At 45.8% G+C, this 15,585-nt stretch overlaps 1 long non-coding RNA gene and 1 pseudogene across 2 annotated transcripts in view; one reads left to right on the top strand and one right to left on the bottom strand.

Annotated features, from left to right (window-relative positions):
• The window catches only part of LOC308590124 (chemerin-like receptor 1 pseudogene), a 284,026-nt pseudogene that overhangs the window by 236,752 nt on the left and 31,689 nt on the right, over positions 1-15,585 (bottom strand). The window lies entirely within an intron of this gene.
• LOC308590177 lies at positions 8,886-14,155 on the top strand. Its single transcript, XR_014009705.1, has 3 exons — positions 8,886-9,106; positions 11,026-11,431; positions 14,097-14,155. It is a non-coding gene; the product is annotated as an uncharacterized lncRNA (long non-coding RNA).

Here is a 15,585-nt window from a genome sequence, read left to right as displayed (position 1 = left end):
CATATGGGACAGCTGCATTGCAGGGGGCTTGGCTAGATGACCCTGAGGTCCCTTCCAACTCTACAATTCTATGATATTTGACAAATCACACTTTTACAGGATTGTTGTAAGGGCCAGTGGACTAACTCGGCCCAGTATACCTGAAGAAGCGTCTCCACCCCCATTGTTCAGCCTGGACACAGAGGTCCAGTGCTAAGGGCCTTCTGTGGTTCCTTCACTGCGAGAAGTGAAGTTACAGAGAACCAGGCAGAGGGCGTCCTCGGTTGTGGCGCACGCCCTGTGGAATGCCCTCCCATCAGATGTCAAGGAAGTAAACTACTACAGTGGTACCTCAGGTTACAGACTCTTCAGGTTACAGACTCCGCTAACTCAGAAATAGTACCTCAGGATAGGAACTTTGGTTCAGGATGAGAACAGAAATCACGCAGCAGCGGCAGCAGGAGGCCCCATTAGCTAAAGTGGTGCTTCAGGTTAAGAACAGTTTCAGGTTAAGAACGGACCTCCAGAATGAATTAATTCTTAACCCGAGGTACCACTGTATCTTACTTTTATAAGACATCTGAAAGCAGCCCCTTTTAGGGAAGTTTTTAATGTTTTATCTTTTATCATGCTTTTAGTATTCTGTTGGGAGCCGCCCAGAATGACTGTGGAAACCCAGCCAGATGGGCAGGGTATAAATTAAATAATAATAATAATAATAATAATAATAATAATAATAATAATAATAATAATAATAATACAAATTGCATGAAGAAATTGAAAAAAATGCATTATCATGGTACCAAAATACGTTTTCTTGGCTACAATAAACTAACACAGCTACCCATTTGGAAATGTTAAATATGTGGAAATTCACGTGCAAGCTTCTGAGCTACACTGGCTTCAGAGTAATCAAAAGTTCCCTCGAAGGTTTTATGTAAAACTCACCTTTTTCCCCATAAGAGGACTCCAGGCCTTTAACAACCACTTAGCAGGCAGAAGTTTAAAAGGTATAGCTTTTCCTGCTGTGGATGGAATTTTACTGCTGGAGAAAGTTTTGGTTCTTGAAATTCTGGCTGCTTTTGAATGCTCAAGAGTTTACATGGGGGGGGGGTGGAATGGGAACACCCACTTCCCACATAAACATTTTGCACAAACCACTTCCTGACGTTTCTTCCTTGCTCCTGTATTACCATGCTTGGGGTGTTAATAGTGTTCTCCTGACAGATCATGGTCTACAACAGGAAACAGAGGCAGCCCTCTTTGAGAAAAGGGATGGCCTGTAAGAAAGGAGGACTGTTGTCTTTTCCCCTCACAAAAGCAACTTGCTTTTTTAACGGATGCCTGGACAGGAATGATCTAACAGGGCAGCAGCTCTGCCTCTCCTTCAGGGGAAAAGCTGCACCTGTAAATTTTCTGCCTGAAATATAGCTGGTAAAAGGTCAAAGCTTTCTTTGGGGAGGGGGCCAGGAGATCCTACATGGAGAGGGAAGGAAAAGAGCAGAGAAGCATCAGATCAGCTGAGGAGGAGGTCTAAAATACTCGGGTGATCAACAATAAAAGATACAACTAGCCCGCTCCATTCTTGTGCCTTAACAGCAGCTTGATCTGCAGAAACCAGCAAGTCGAGCTTTTCATATGACAGAGAGAAACACGATAACCTGATAATGCTTTTGGAATAAGCTGCTGTCCTTAAAGGTGCAGTAGCAGCGATTGGCAAACTAAAGGTGGCAACCCTGAAAATGCATTTGAATTCCCTTTGTTTTTGTACCTTGGGATTCCCTTGCTGGTTTCTGCTGGTGCTGCTCAGTATATAATAGCAGTTTTATGGCTGCTTAAACACCAAGAATAATAGGGACTGTAGTTTACCCTTCACAGAACTACAACTCCCAACATCCTTAACAAACTACAGTTCCTAGGCTTCTCAGGACAGGGTCCTTGTCAGCATCCGTCTGTCTCGAGAGACAATGGAGTGCGCCTCCTGGGGGGGGGGTGTCAAACCGCTGGAGAATAACAGCGCCTGTTGTGGCTGCAGAGACCGGCAACTTGAAACTGTTGCCTCCCACGTTATTTTTGCCCTGTTTGCCTGAATCGCTGTGGTGCTAAAGCACCTGCCTTTGTTTATGCCTTTCCCCCAGTACCAATTCCTGCTTTTCAGCCAACCAAACCCTAGCAAGAGCTAAGCTTGGAGGTTCTATGACTTTTCCTGTTCCCCTGAACAACGCTTTCATATTTTCAACAGCAGCCGGGGGATAGAATCTGAGGCAAAAACCCTTGCCTGGTTCCAAATCGCCTAATGCTTCATGTTTAGTGTGACTCACTGAATTACTTCCTTGAATCATTCTGAAATAAAAATAAAACATATATATATTCTTCTTTCTCTGGACAATTCTTTAAGGTTTTCAATGGGAGCCAAGGGGGATAGCATCTGAGGCAACATACCGGCCTTCTTCCAAATCGCCCAATTCCTCATAGTTAGCGCTACTTACTCTGAATCACTTCCCCAGATAATTTTTTAAAAGATGTATTATCTCTGTTGTTTGTATTTTTATATTTTTATATTTATTTATATTTATGAAACGCTTAGGACTTCTCTCCAAGGTGCAAGACCAGGCCTCTTTTGTGAGGTAAAAGTAATGCAGTTGCCTCAGGCAGTGATGCTGGGGGGAAAGTTATTTATTTAGCTTTTTATTTTATTTTATTTGAAAGGGAAGTGGGGGGGGGGAGCTGTTTGAATTTAGCACAACTAGAAGCCAGTTAGAACAGACCAAAGGCTTATCTGGTCCAGCTTCCTGTTTTCCCACAGCAATTGAATAGATGCTTCTGGGAAGCCCGCAAACAGGACATCAGTTCAATAGCTAGAGACAGACCTTCCAAGTGTCCCTATTTTCCTGGGACAGTCCTGGATTTACAGAAGCTGTCCTGGCTTCTGATTTGATCCCGGAATGTCCCTCTTTTTCTTAGAATGTCCTTGTTTTTATTGGAGAAATATTGGAGGGTATGGTAGCAGGGGCGTAGGAAGGGGTGTGTGGGGGTGCTGTTTGCCCTGGGTGTCATCCTTGAGGAGGTGAAAAAAATGGCACACCGTGGGGGGAGGCACTTACCACGGGGCCTGGCCTGCAGCGTGCCCGAGCCACGCGTCTCCTGGGAGTGACATGGTGTGTCACAGTCCAGTTCACGGGCGATCGAAGTCCCAGCTGGGGACGTTGGGACTGGGGGCAAGATGGTGGGGAGGGAGCAGGAATGGGAGTCCAGAAGCCAGAAATCAAGAAGCCAAGGGTCCGAGGATCAGGAAGGGTCCAAGGATCAAGGAGTCATGAAGGGTTTGAGGATCAAGAAGCAAGGAGTCACAAAATCAAGGGCCGAGGAGCAAGCAGTCAAACGCAGCATGGCAGGAAACATGTTGCTGTGGCAAAGAGCCGAAGGGAAATGCTGACCTTATACCCCCGCCCGGCTCTTGCCACCAGGTGCTGTGAGTTACCAATTGGCCACACTTGTGCGGCCGCGCCTTTCCTCTTCAGAACAAACGTAGGAAGGCCCCAGCCCAGCAAAGTCCTACTGGTCACAGGGCCTGGCTCCTGCACATACTCCTGACACGGTTTCAAACAGCAGCCTGGGGCTTGCATCTGCCAGGCAGACTCCGTGGGCAGCTCACCATGCCGCCCCCCTGGCGGATCGCTGTGGCACCCCTGTGGGTGGCACACCCCGCCCACGCTGCTCCGGGTGCCAGAGCAGCTAGCTATGCCCCTGTATGTCCTTATTTTCACTGGATAATTTTTGGAGGATATGGAGTTATCCGTCTCCTGAGCCACCGAAAGGCAACCCTATATAGGGAAGTTTAATGTTTTATTATGTTTTTATATATGCTGGAAGTTGCCCAGAGTGGCTGGGACAACCCAGTAAGTTGTGTAAGGTACAAATAGTAGAATTATCATTATGGAAGAGGAAGAACAAGCAGGTAGTAGCTCCTTGGTGTGGAGAAGACAGAGAAATACTGCTGGGCGACAAAGGAAACTGCTCAACATCTACTTTGCCTCTGTCTTCCAGACCCTCCAAGTGTCCCTATTTTCCAGGGACGTCCCTGATTTAGAGAAGCCGTCCCGGTTTCTGATTTGATCCTGGAAAGTCCCGCTTTTCCTTAGGATGTCCCTATTTTCATTGGAGAAATGTTGGAGGGGATGTAGTTATCTGCCCCCCGAGCTGTTCGAAGGCAATCCTGTATAGGGAAGTTTTCAAAAAAAAATAATGTTTAATGTTTTATTGTGGGACGTCCCTATTCTCATTGGAGAATTGTTGGAGGGTATGCACACTGCAACTCATGACATTGCAGCGCAGTGCGTGCATGCTGGGCACCCACAGTGGGGAGCCTGATGTATCTATTCCTCTTTTGATCCTCTCTATGCTAGTAGCCTGTTTAAGCCAGGAACTGTGCTTGCAGATTAAAAACCTTTCTGTGAAGTTCATAAGAATTGCTTCGGATGCATTCGCAGGTGGTGAAATTTGGCGGACGCCTCCTCCTTCAGAAAAAGAAAACTTCGAGACAGTTCCTCAAAAATATCTGAGAAATTAGAGTTCACCTCGAGGTGGAACCACAAATTACAGTCATTGAATGTCAAAATAAATTTTTTTTCTTCCAGTAGCACCTTAAAGACCAACTAAGTTAGTTCTTGGTATGAGCTTTCGTGTGCATGCACACTTCTTCAGATACACTGAAACAGAAGTTGCCAGATCCTTCTATATAGTGAGAAGGTGGGGAGGGGTATTACTCAGAAGGGTGGTGGGAATGGGAGATTGGCAGATAGCTGAGATGAGCCTGTTGACAACTCTTAACGACTGTAATAGGTCTTACAGGAAAAGGCAAGGGGTGAGAAGGTGAGAAATGGCTTAGTCATGTATAATGAGATAAGAATCCAATGTCTCTGTTCAGACCAGGTCTCTCCATGGTTTTAATGTATTTGGTGTGTGAAATGTGCGGACGCATCTCTCTTTTGCCACAAGAGGGCAGCATGCTTATGCTCCATTTCATCTGTAAAGAGTGGCAAAGCTTTAATGTCACATCTAAACTTCAAAACTAAACATCAAGGGGGTGGCATGTTGGTTGTTCAGAGATCTGCCTTGCTCATTCATATATAAAACGTGTGTGTGTGTGTGTGCATGGTGCTCTAATTTTTAAAAATAAAGGTAGATCTTTAGGGATTAAAAAAATGGATGTACCGTGCTATATTAGAAGCAAAAAAACTTGTTTTGATGAATTGGAATAGCCGCAAAAAGATTCCATTGAGCACATGGGTTGATAATATGGACAGATTAGCTACATACGAACGAATTGCATGTCGACACAAAATAAGAATGGATAAATATGAAGAAATCTGGAACGAATATTTAAGCGATAAGGCGGATAGTGGTGAGAAGTAGGGGGAGGAGAGAGACAGATGGGAAAATATTGTTTAAAAAGGTGTAGTTGTAGGTATATCAGTGTATTCAAATCTGAATTGTCAAATTGTGTTATTATTGCTATTATGGTTTTTGTTGTATGTGTCCTTTGCGGCTGATGTTTCTATCGAAAAAACGATTAAACTTTTTTTTTTTTTTAAAGGTAGATCTGTTTGTGGGGAGCTTAATGCTCCCATGTGACTCCTCAAGCGTTTTCTCTCTCTCCAAATATCATCCCCCAAAGGAATTGCTGCTCCGGTGTTTCTAAAGGGCAGGGAAATGAACTTAATTTCCGGGAGCAGGAGAGAGGAATTTCTTCTCGAATACACATTTTGTGTATGTGTGTGTATGTGTGTATGTGTGTGTGTGAGAGAGAGAGAGAGTCATCAAAGCCAGAGTAAAGGCTGGAATTTGAGGTATCCTTTGTGTACATTACGACAGAGGACGAGATGGTTGGACAGTGTTCTCGAAGCTACCAACATGAAGAAGAGAAGAAGAAGAGTTTGGATTTGATATCCCGCCTTTCACTCCCCTTCAGGAGTCTCAAAGCAGCTAACATTCTCCTTTCCCTTCCTCCCCCACAACAAACACTCTGTGAGGTGAGTGGGGCTGAGAGACTTCAGAGAAGTGTGACTAGCCCAAGGTCACCCAGCAGCTGCATGTGGAGGAGCGGAGACGAGAACCCGGTTCCCCAGATTACAAGACTCCCGCTCTTAACCACTACACCACACTGGCTCTGAGTTTGACCAAACTGTGGGAGGCAGTGGAAGACAGGAGGGCCTGGCGTGCTCTGGTCCACGGGGTCACGAAGAGTCGGACACGACTAAACGACTAAACAACAAAGTCGGTGCCTAGAACTTGTAGATAAATCTAGCCACCAGAGGGCATGGTCATGCAGTATTTAATAGCAATGGGCAAGCTTCACATACAGAACAAGAGATTCTATATAGGGAAAGTGTCTAATTCTTACCATCGTTTTGGGTAAAGGGAGACGAATCCTATCCCACCTCATCTCCCTGTGCTCCACTTCCTCAAGTGCTTTTATCCCAACTTCCAGTTACCATCCCTGCAAAATGCCCTTTTGAATTATATACCCAGCACATGGAACCTTACAAAAGGACAATATGAATGGACTCTCTGTGCCCTTACCACAGCAAAAAGACTGAAACTCATGCAACACACGATGGCCCCCCCTCAGTGTTGGGCACAACTTGGAGCCTCTGCTTCTGGTGGCTGTGGAGCCTTCCTTCAGCTCCAGCTCCTGCCCCACTTCCTGCCCCTCTTCCCTGTATTGCAACCGCAGTCATTTTTTCCGAGTCCTTATCCGTAGTTATTACACCACGCATAGAACTAGGGTTGCCTCATGTCCGAAATTTCCCAGACATATCCGGAACACCACAGTCGGAAACAGTGTCAAGGTGGTAATCGCTTAAAATGTCTGGGGAAAACCGGAGGCATGGAGACTAATGTTGGCAGTGTCGATTTAGGCGATCTCCTTTTAAAACAGCTTCTTCTTCTTTTTTGCAAAACTGCCCAAAAAGCTCAACAACTTTTTTTGTCTGGATTTTCACTGTTTGAAACATAGCAACCCTAACAGAACCTTAGTGCTGTATGCCTTCCATGTCAGCAGAAGTCCAGGGTTTCAGATGGGAGATGTTCCCAGTCCTACCGGGGACCTTCATTGAGCTGTGGCCTTCCTTGTAGACAGTCAAATCAGTGGCGTAGCGTGGGTTCTCAGCACCCGGGGCAAGGCAAGTAATTTGCGCCCCCTAACCCGTGGATTTTAGCACTCGAGTCTCTTCCGCGCCCCCCCCCCGATGTTGCGCCAGGTGCAGCAGGCCCCCCTGCACCCCCCACGCTACGCCACTGCTCCCACCACAAGTCTTCAGGACAGCCATCCGAAGGCTGGCGCGGGGAGAAGGTCTCTCCGCCCCACCGCCAGCCTTCGGAGGAGGTCCGAGGACAGTGGGGTTCCTGCTTCCTCGAGGAGGGCCGGCCAAACGCGCCCCCCCAAATGTTGCGCCCGGTGCGGCCGGCACCCCTGGCACCCCCCACGCTACGCCACTGAGTCAAATGCTGGCATGAGGACTGTGGGCTCCCATTCATTTCTATACAGTGGTACCTCAGGTTACATACACTTCAGGTTACATACGCTTCAGGTTACATACTCCGCTAACCCATAAATAGTGCTTCAGGTTAGGAACTTTGCTTCAGGATAAGAACAGAAATTGGGCTCCGGCAGCGCGGCGGCAGCAGGAGGCCCCATTAGCTAAAGTGGTGCTTCAGGTTAAGAACAGTTTCAGGTTAAGAACAGACCTCTGGAACGAATTAAATATTTAACCTGAGGCACGACTGTATTTTCATTTGACACCAAAAATTTGCCCAGCATCGGAATGAGGAATATGAGTTGGGTTTGTGCAAAGGAGTCCACATAAAAGTCCTTGCTTCTGCATTCTGTGGACCTTTGACTACCGGCAGTCTGTTTTTACGAGGCTGGTGTTTGTTAGGGCTGCCATATGTCCAAACATTACAGTGGTACCTCGGGTTACAGACACCTCAAATTACAAACATTTCAGGTTACAGACTCCGCTAACCCAGAAATAGTACCTCAGGTTAAGAACTTTGCTTCAGGATGAGAACAGAAATTGTGTGGTGGTGGCGCAGCGGCAGCAGGAGGCCCCATTAGCTAGAGTGGTACCTCAGGTTAAGAACAGTTTCAGGTTAAGAACAGACCTCTGGAACGAATTAAGTTCCTAACCCGAGGTACCACTGTGCTGGGATTGACGTCTGGGTGGAATTTCCGAAAGGTGGTGCTTTGCCCTGGATCTTAGGTAAGTCAATCAAAAGCTCAACAACTTTTGGAGCATCCTGGTTTTTACTTTTTGAAATATGGCAACCCTAGTGTTTTAGTGTTTGTTCTGGTGAGTTTTCCTTCCTCTATTTCTCTACACCTGTGCCTTAAGCAGCAACCCCCTGCCCTGGCTTCTGTAGCCACTGGCTTCTGTCTCTTCTGCCTCTTTCCTCTTCCCCTTTCTTTTTTCTCCTTCTGCAACTCTTGCCCATTCTCTCTGACTTTCCTCAAGATTCCTCCACTGAGGTGCCCAGAGGAGGCTACACACCTCGCCTGGCCACCTAGAGCAGCAGAGGAGAGGCCTGGGGGACAAGCAGACAGGTGGGTGGATTCCTAATCCCTTTGAGCCAGAGTGGAGAGACACAATTTTTGCACCCCGCAGATACACCCTGCACCCCGCAGATACACCCCTAGATACACCCTGCTCTTGATTCACAGGTGTCAAGCAGCCCGTTCTCAGATCCCTCCTTCTGCAGCCATTTGTTGCTTTTGGAACCGAATAAGAGGAACCGAACTGTGACAGTTCAGCTGGTCTCTTTCCCTCTTTGCACCTGACCCTAACGGGAGACGCAACTGAGTGAGGTTTCCAGGGCTTGCTGTTTGAGCTGCAAGACAGGACCACTGAGCACAGTAGGCTTTCTGACCTCCCCTTCACAAAAGAAAACGCCCAAGGTGGGTCTCTCTGCTATCTCCTTGGCAGGTCACCTGTCCAAGGGCATCACAGCTGGAAAGGGATGAAGGGGGAGAAGAGCTTGAGGCTTCCAAACATTACCAGGAAGACTGAAAGTTTGGTCTCCTCTATAATGACAGCAACAATCCTGATCCTCTCCCTGCTCTGCAAAGGTAAGCATGACAAGATGGATGTGTTCTTGGTCAGAAGGGCTCTGGAAGAGGGGTAGGATGGTACTCTGATTGAAGAACCGGGTTTGCTGGCATTTGAGGGGCGGGTGCTCCTTGATTCAGCCTTGCATCTAGATTCCCAGGAGGTGATGGGGGTCAGGAATGCCTTTGCCCAGCTTAGTAGAGATGCTTGATAGGGACGCAGAAGAGGGCCTTCTTGGTGGCTGCCCCCAGACTTTGGAACTCCCTCCCTAGAGAAATTAGACTGGCTCCCTCCTCTTTGCCCTTTCACTAGCCTGTGAGGAACAGACTTTGGGAACTGATTGTTTTAAATGAAAGGACTGGTGCTGTGCTATTTTTATTTTGTTCGTATATATTTTGTTTGTATATATAGAGAGAGAGACAGACAGACAGACAGACAGACAGTGGTTTTTTTTAAAAAAAGTATTAATGTTTAATTGTTGTTTAATTAGTGGGATTTCCCCCCTGTACTTTCAACTGTTCATATTTTATCTGTAAACCACCTTGAGTCCCTGTCAGGGGAAAAAGCGGGGTATCAATAAATATATAATAATAATAATAATAACAATGGTGTGTCAGCTGTGCCCATTCCTGTGTAGACTAGGCTACAGAAATAATTCTAAACATCAGATAGTTGTTTATTTCCTTGACATCTGATGGGAGAGCGTTCCACAAGGCAGGCGCCACTACCGAGAAGGCTCTCTGCCTGGTTCCCTGTAACCTCACTTCTCACAGTGAGGGAACCACCAGAAGGCCTTCGGAGCTGGACCTCAGTGTCTGGGCTGAATGATGGGGGTGGAAATGTTCCTTCAGGTATACGGGCCCGAGGCTGTTTAGGGCTTCAAAGGTCAGCACCAACACTTTGAATTGTGCTTGGAAATGTACTGGGAGCCAATGTAGGTCTTTCAAGACAGTAAGTGCCTGTTTTGGGCCCTCTATATATCCTTCAGAGGCTTCCCATCAGTTCATCCTTGTCATGCTCCAAAACTGCTGCCCCTACATTCCCTGTCCCTTTATTGGCTCTACTGATGTTCATAGGGCCAATAAGGAGCTATGGAGATTACTAGGACAACAGAGAATGGGGTGTGCGTGTGTGCCTGTGTGTGACATCAGGTTCCCCTTGCCAATATCGGCTCTCTCTCTGACCTGGCAGATAGAGCTCTGATGCATCCCATGACCCCCTCAGATGCCTCCCCAAGGACTATAGGACTGTAGCCTCATGTACAGAACGGGGGTAGATGGCAAACTGGAAATATCAGATAATTTTAACCCGTTAATTTCCCCCCTTTTTTATAAATATTTTATTAAGTTTTCACAATAGAAAAACATTCAAGAAAATATACCAAGACAAAGAAAACACAAAATCACAAAAAAGCAATAATACAAAAATACAAACATTGAACACATCAAAAGAAAAAGAAAAAGAAGTTAAAAACACATATACTAATAAAAAACAAAAATTCCCTCTTTCTTAGTTTCTAATCTTCCATTAACTTATTTTCCCGACTTCCTCACATCTCCCGTTATTGTATCCCTTTTGAGAATTAATTCAGCAAATTCATATCCTATTAATTTATCTGTTATTAATCCAATCTTACATTTTACTTTGTTGCTAAAGCCCCTGCGGTTCATTTCAATGTCCTCAACATTCAAAAATTTTACAATATTTCTGCAAATAAATTTTAAATTTCTTCCAATCTTCCTCCACCGACTCCTCTCCCTGGTCTCAGATTCTGCCAGTCATTTCCGCCATCTCCATATAGTCTATTAGTTGCATCTGCCAGTCTTCCAAGGTGGGTAGATCTTGTGTCTTCCAATGCTTTGCGATGAGAACTCTTGCTGCTGCTGTAGCATACATTTAAAAAGTTTCCAATTTCCCCCCCTTTTACTTCCTCTGGCAGGTATGGTGAGTCAGCTAAGCCCTAGCTTTACATTGACAATGCCTGCCTCCGTCTATGTGCAGAGAGGCCTCTATGTTCACCCTCCCTTCCAGTTCACCTACAACAATCAGCACCAGAACAGTTCGGAGAAGCTATTTGGTTACTGGTTTAAGAATGCAGAGACAAGACACTATCTTCCCTCTTCCAAACGCTATGTCAAAGGTGATCTTGTGGCCACCAATGATGAGAGCCAGAGAATCGACCCCTCCATCAAGAACCGTTTCCAGTTAGAAGGGAACCCAGAACAAGGCGACTGCTCCTTCAGCATCAGTGATGTCCAGTTAGAAGATGAGGGGCAATACTTCTTTAGAATTGAGAAAGGACACATTCCTCTATAGCTATGCTTCATTTCAGCTTCTTGTGACAGGTAGGTGGGTTTTCCATTCCTCCTCTGCTTACTTCTCCTTGTTGTTCAGGGGATGGTGCAGGGTGCTCAAGCCCTAAGCCTTTTGCAGTGGACCTGGTACCTCTTGCTCCCTTAATAATTCAAATTATTTTGCTTATTGCTTGGTTAGATGCAGTGTAAAACATGATGCTGATGTAAGTCCAGCCAGGCACCATCTTGATTTCCCAGAGCCAGCTGGGAATTTGCACATGCAGTTTTTATTCAAGTTTGTGTCATATATCTGTGCCCTCATCCCATAAGTTTCTCACAATGCCCCTGGTTCCTTGACAAGTTTGTTTTTATTTGATGCTTCATGGTTAGAGAAAAGTCTTCTTATATATAACTATGTCAGGTACAGCCTCGCCTCTCCCTGGACAGTAAGAAGAGAGAGAAATGCAAATTGATTTATCTGCATAAGCTGCTTACTTGATTTATTTTGGTTCATATAATTGTAGGGCTGGAATTATCATGATTATGTCATGATTATGCAGAGCTCTCCATGGAGTAGAAGGGGACAGGTCTCTGCCCCTAAGTGCTTGCAATCTGTAACTCCCTGCAAGAAGAAGGACAGCATAATGGAGTCCAGGTATCAACAGGGCAAGAAAGAATATGCATTATTTCAGTTACAGGAAGAGTAAGATGTGAGGCCTAGGGGATGGGCCAAGGACTTCAGAGAAAAGGTGGGTCTCGAGGAAGCTCCCAGAGTAAGTCAAGAGAAAGAGGCACCACATATTTGTTCTGGGAGGCAATTATTTTCATAAGTGACAATAAAGTGGGGAACCTGGAATCGCTGGAAAGAGGAGGGAGCTGCTTGGAAATCCCATCCAAAACCTCCTGGTCAACTGAGCCCAAAACATAGAACAGCTCTCCATGGAGTCATCAGCGCAGCGTGGAAGCTGGACTTGCAAATCACCACAACACTCTGCTTAAGTGACATGGGCAAAGCTTTCACCTGCAAAATCAGGCATCCTGTATTGCAGGCAAAAACACTTGCTATTTGCAAGTGGACTAAACAGGACAAAAGGGTCTCACAACCTATGTTCCTAACACTATACCGCTGCTTGACTTTTGTGTGTTTAAACTCTGCTCTCGGGGGTCTCTCTCCCGCTGGAGTGTGCAAAGCCCCATGTTTCAAATCAAGGCGCCCAGCCAATTCTTTCGTTATTTGTCCCACACATGTGAGTCACAAGGATTCATATCTTTCTTCCCACATAAGAACACTCTGCTGTTTCACATCCTACTCAAACACTATGAAGTTGGAGGTGGGGGGGGAGGAAGGGGGCTTGGTGATTCTACAGAGGTCCCTGAGAAGTTCACCACAGTAAACCCTCTGTAACAACAAAAAGAAAATTCTCATAAAAATTAATCAGCACCCTAGTGTGAATTTCTCCTAATAAACATATTTTTGTGTGTAATATTGACTAGTATAGTGGGTTTTTTAAAAAATATATCTGTATTACTTTTCTGTAATACAGTGGTGCCTCTGGTTATATACTTAATTCATTCCGGAGGTCCGTTCTTAACCTGAAACTGCTCTTAACCTGAGGAACCACTTTAGCTAATGGAGCCTCCCGCTGCCGCCGCACGATTTCTGTTCTCATCCTGAAGCAAAGTTCTTAACCTGAGGTATTATTTCTGGGTTAGCAGAGTCTGTAACCTGAAGTGTATGTAACCTGAAGCGTATGTAACCCGAGGTACCACTGTATATCCATTTTTCTATACCTTAGTTGGCTGGAAAGCTTCATCTCGAGGATTGAAGAAGAGTGAATTTTGAAGGGCAGCTCTGTTTCGGTTTGTGGGTTGGTTCAGAAAGTGTGAATTAGGTAGCTTCTCGTTAAAATACCAACAAAACCAATCCCCTCCCCAGCTCTAGTCCCAACAGACTCTCAAGGCATCATCTCTTTAAAATAATCCCAGCAGCATCTTATTTATGGGACCGCCTCTCCTGGTATGCCCCGCAGAGGACTTTAAGGTCCATGAGTAACCATAGTTTAGAGGTCCCGGGCCCTAAGGAAGTCAGACTATCCTCCATCAGACCCAGGGTCTTTTCAGTGATGGCTCCGACCTGGTGGAATGCTCTGTCCCATGAGACTAGGGCCCTTCAGGATTTAACCTCCTCCCGTCGGGCCTGTAAGACAGAGCTATTCCACCTGGCCTTTAATTTGAATTCAGCCTGATCTTTTATTTCCCTTCTCTTCCCTCTCCCTCCCCTTTTATGAAGATTACCCGCTCCGAGACCCCACAGCTAATTCTGGCCTCCTTGCTGGCCCAAGTAGGGCTAATTCAGCCAGCTAGCCCTGGTGATTATCTCATGCTTATTAGATGGATTTCCCCTAAATTGATTTCTGAACTTTGAATTTTATTGTTATTCATGTTTTTATACTGTATTTTATGCTGCGTTTACAATTAAGTGTTTTAAATTTGTTGTTAGCCATCCTGAGCCCGGTTTTCGAACTGGGAAGGGCAGGGTATAAATAAAAATTATTATTATTTTATTATATATTATAATCTCTGTATTAGATAACATTTTCAGCATTGCTTGTTGTCATCTGCAGTGTGCCCTCTACTGCTCTGTTGTGCCATCACAGGCAGAGATTCCCTCCCTGTATATAATTAATTCTCCCTTACTCCGCCCCCTCCTTTCCAGATGTCCTTGGGCTCAGCAACACCCGGACAAATGCCACATGTTGGCACGAACACAATGGCTTCCTCTGTACCTGCTCCCTGCACCCCAGCCCTCCAGGCCAGCTCCAGTGGCATTTGGGTGGGGAGGTCCTCAGTGGGAATGATACTAATGGGAACCTGCAGGTCTCTTCCTGGGTCCGAGGGAAGGAGGCCACCAGCTTCTTAAACTGGACAGGAACCCTAGATGGAGACCTTACCATCATCTGTCTTGGGATAAGCCCTTTTGGAAACCACACTCTGCAGTTTCTGCTAAACTCCACTACAACAGGTAATGAAGTGGATGCCAGACTTTAGAGGTTGCATCCAACTAGGTTCTACTCAGAGAAGTCCCATTGGATAGACCTAAGTGGATCAGGTCCATTAATTTTAATGGCTCCACTCTAGGTAGGACTGGTCTTGGATACAACCCTAGGAATTTTAAGGACTGCTTAAGCACAGTGGGGGTACAAATGACTATTTGTGGGTACAGCTTGTCTAACTGATATAAGAACCTTTTAATGAACACATACAGGCCACATTTGATCATCTGATCGTTGTTCATTCCTCCCTCCATTATTTTATGTGTTTCCCTCTTTTCCACAAAAGAAACCATGCTCAAAGCAGCTTGCAACAACGGAAACAGGAATATAGTGGTATCTTGGTTCCTGAACTCAATCCGTTTGGAAGACCATTTGACTTCCAAAATGTTAGCAAGCCAAGGCTTGGCTTCTGATTGGCCCCAGAAACAATGCCGACAGACGAAAAGGACATTTGGCTTCCAAAAAAAATATTCGCAAACCGGAACACTTATTTCCAGATTTGCGGCGTTTGGGAGCCAATTTGTTTGGGAGCCAAGGTACCACTGTGCATCTCAAAATCAAGCGTTACAAGAGCAATTTCATAATAAAACTGCAACATAATAGCAAATATAACAGCATATTTTAAAACCACAAAATTCCAATACTATAAATATAGCAAGATTGCATTAGCAACTTTACATCTCCTGGCAATAGGAAAAGTAACAAGAGAGCACGACAGTTTCGCCCAGGGGCGCCGACTTATAAAAAATATTGGGGGAGCCCGCGAAAGCTCATGAATAATAAATAAGCTCATGAATATGCAGATAAAGTGGCGCCGCCTCCTCGTGAGCGAATAGGGGAGAGCGTGCTGCGTCTATTAATCAGCTCCGAAGGAAATTGGGTGGAGCTTTTGCTCGGGAGGGAGGGCAGGAGGCATGCAGCCCGACCCTGTGCATTTTGGGCTGGGGGAGGGGCGGCGGTGGCGCTCTGCTGGAGGGGCGCCCGAGATTATTGGGGGGGCAGAGCCCCCCCAAACGAATTTTTGAGGGGGCTCGGGCCCCCTCAGGCCCCATGGTTTCGCCAGTTTCACTTCCAACTGTACCTTCAGCAAAAGCACAATTTCAAAGAGTCTATTTACTCAGGCTACTAAAGGCAACCCAGTTTACCTCAGGA

This window comes from Podarcis bocagei, assembly GCF_964188305.1.
Source record: "Podarcis bocagei genome assembly, chromosome: 7".
NCBI lineage: Eukaryota > Metazoa > Chordata > Lepidosauria > Squamata > Lacertidae > Podarcis > Podarcis bocagei.
This window is presented reverse-complemented; position numbering and strand designations above follow the sequence as displayed.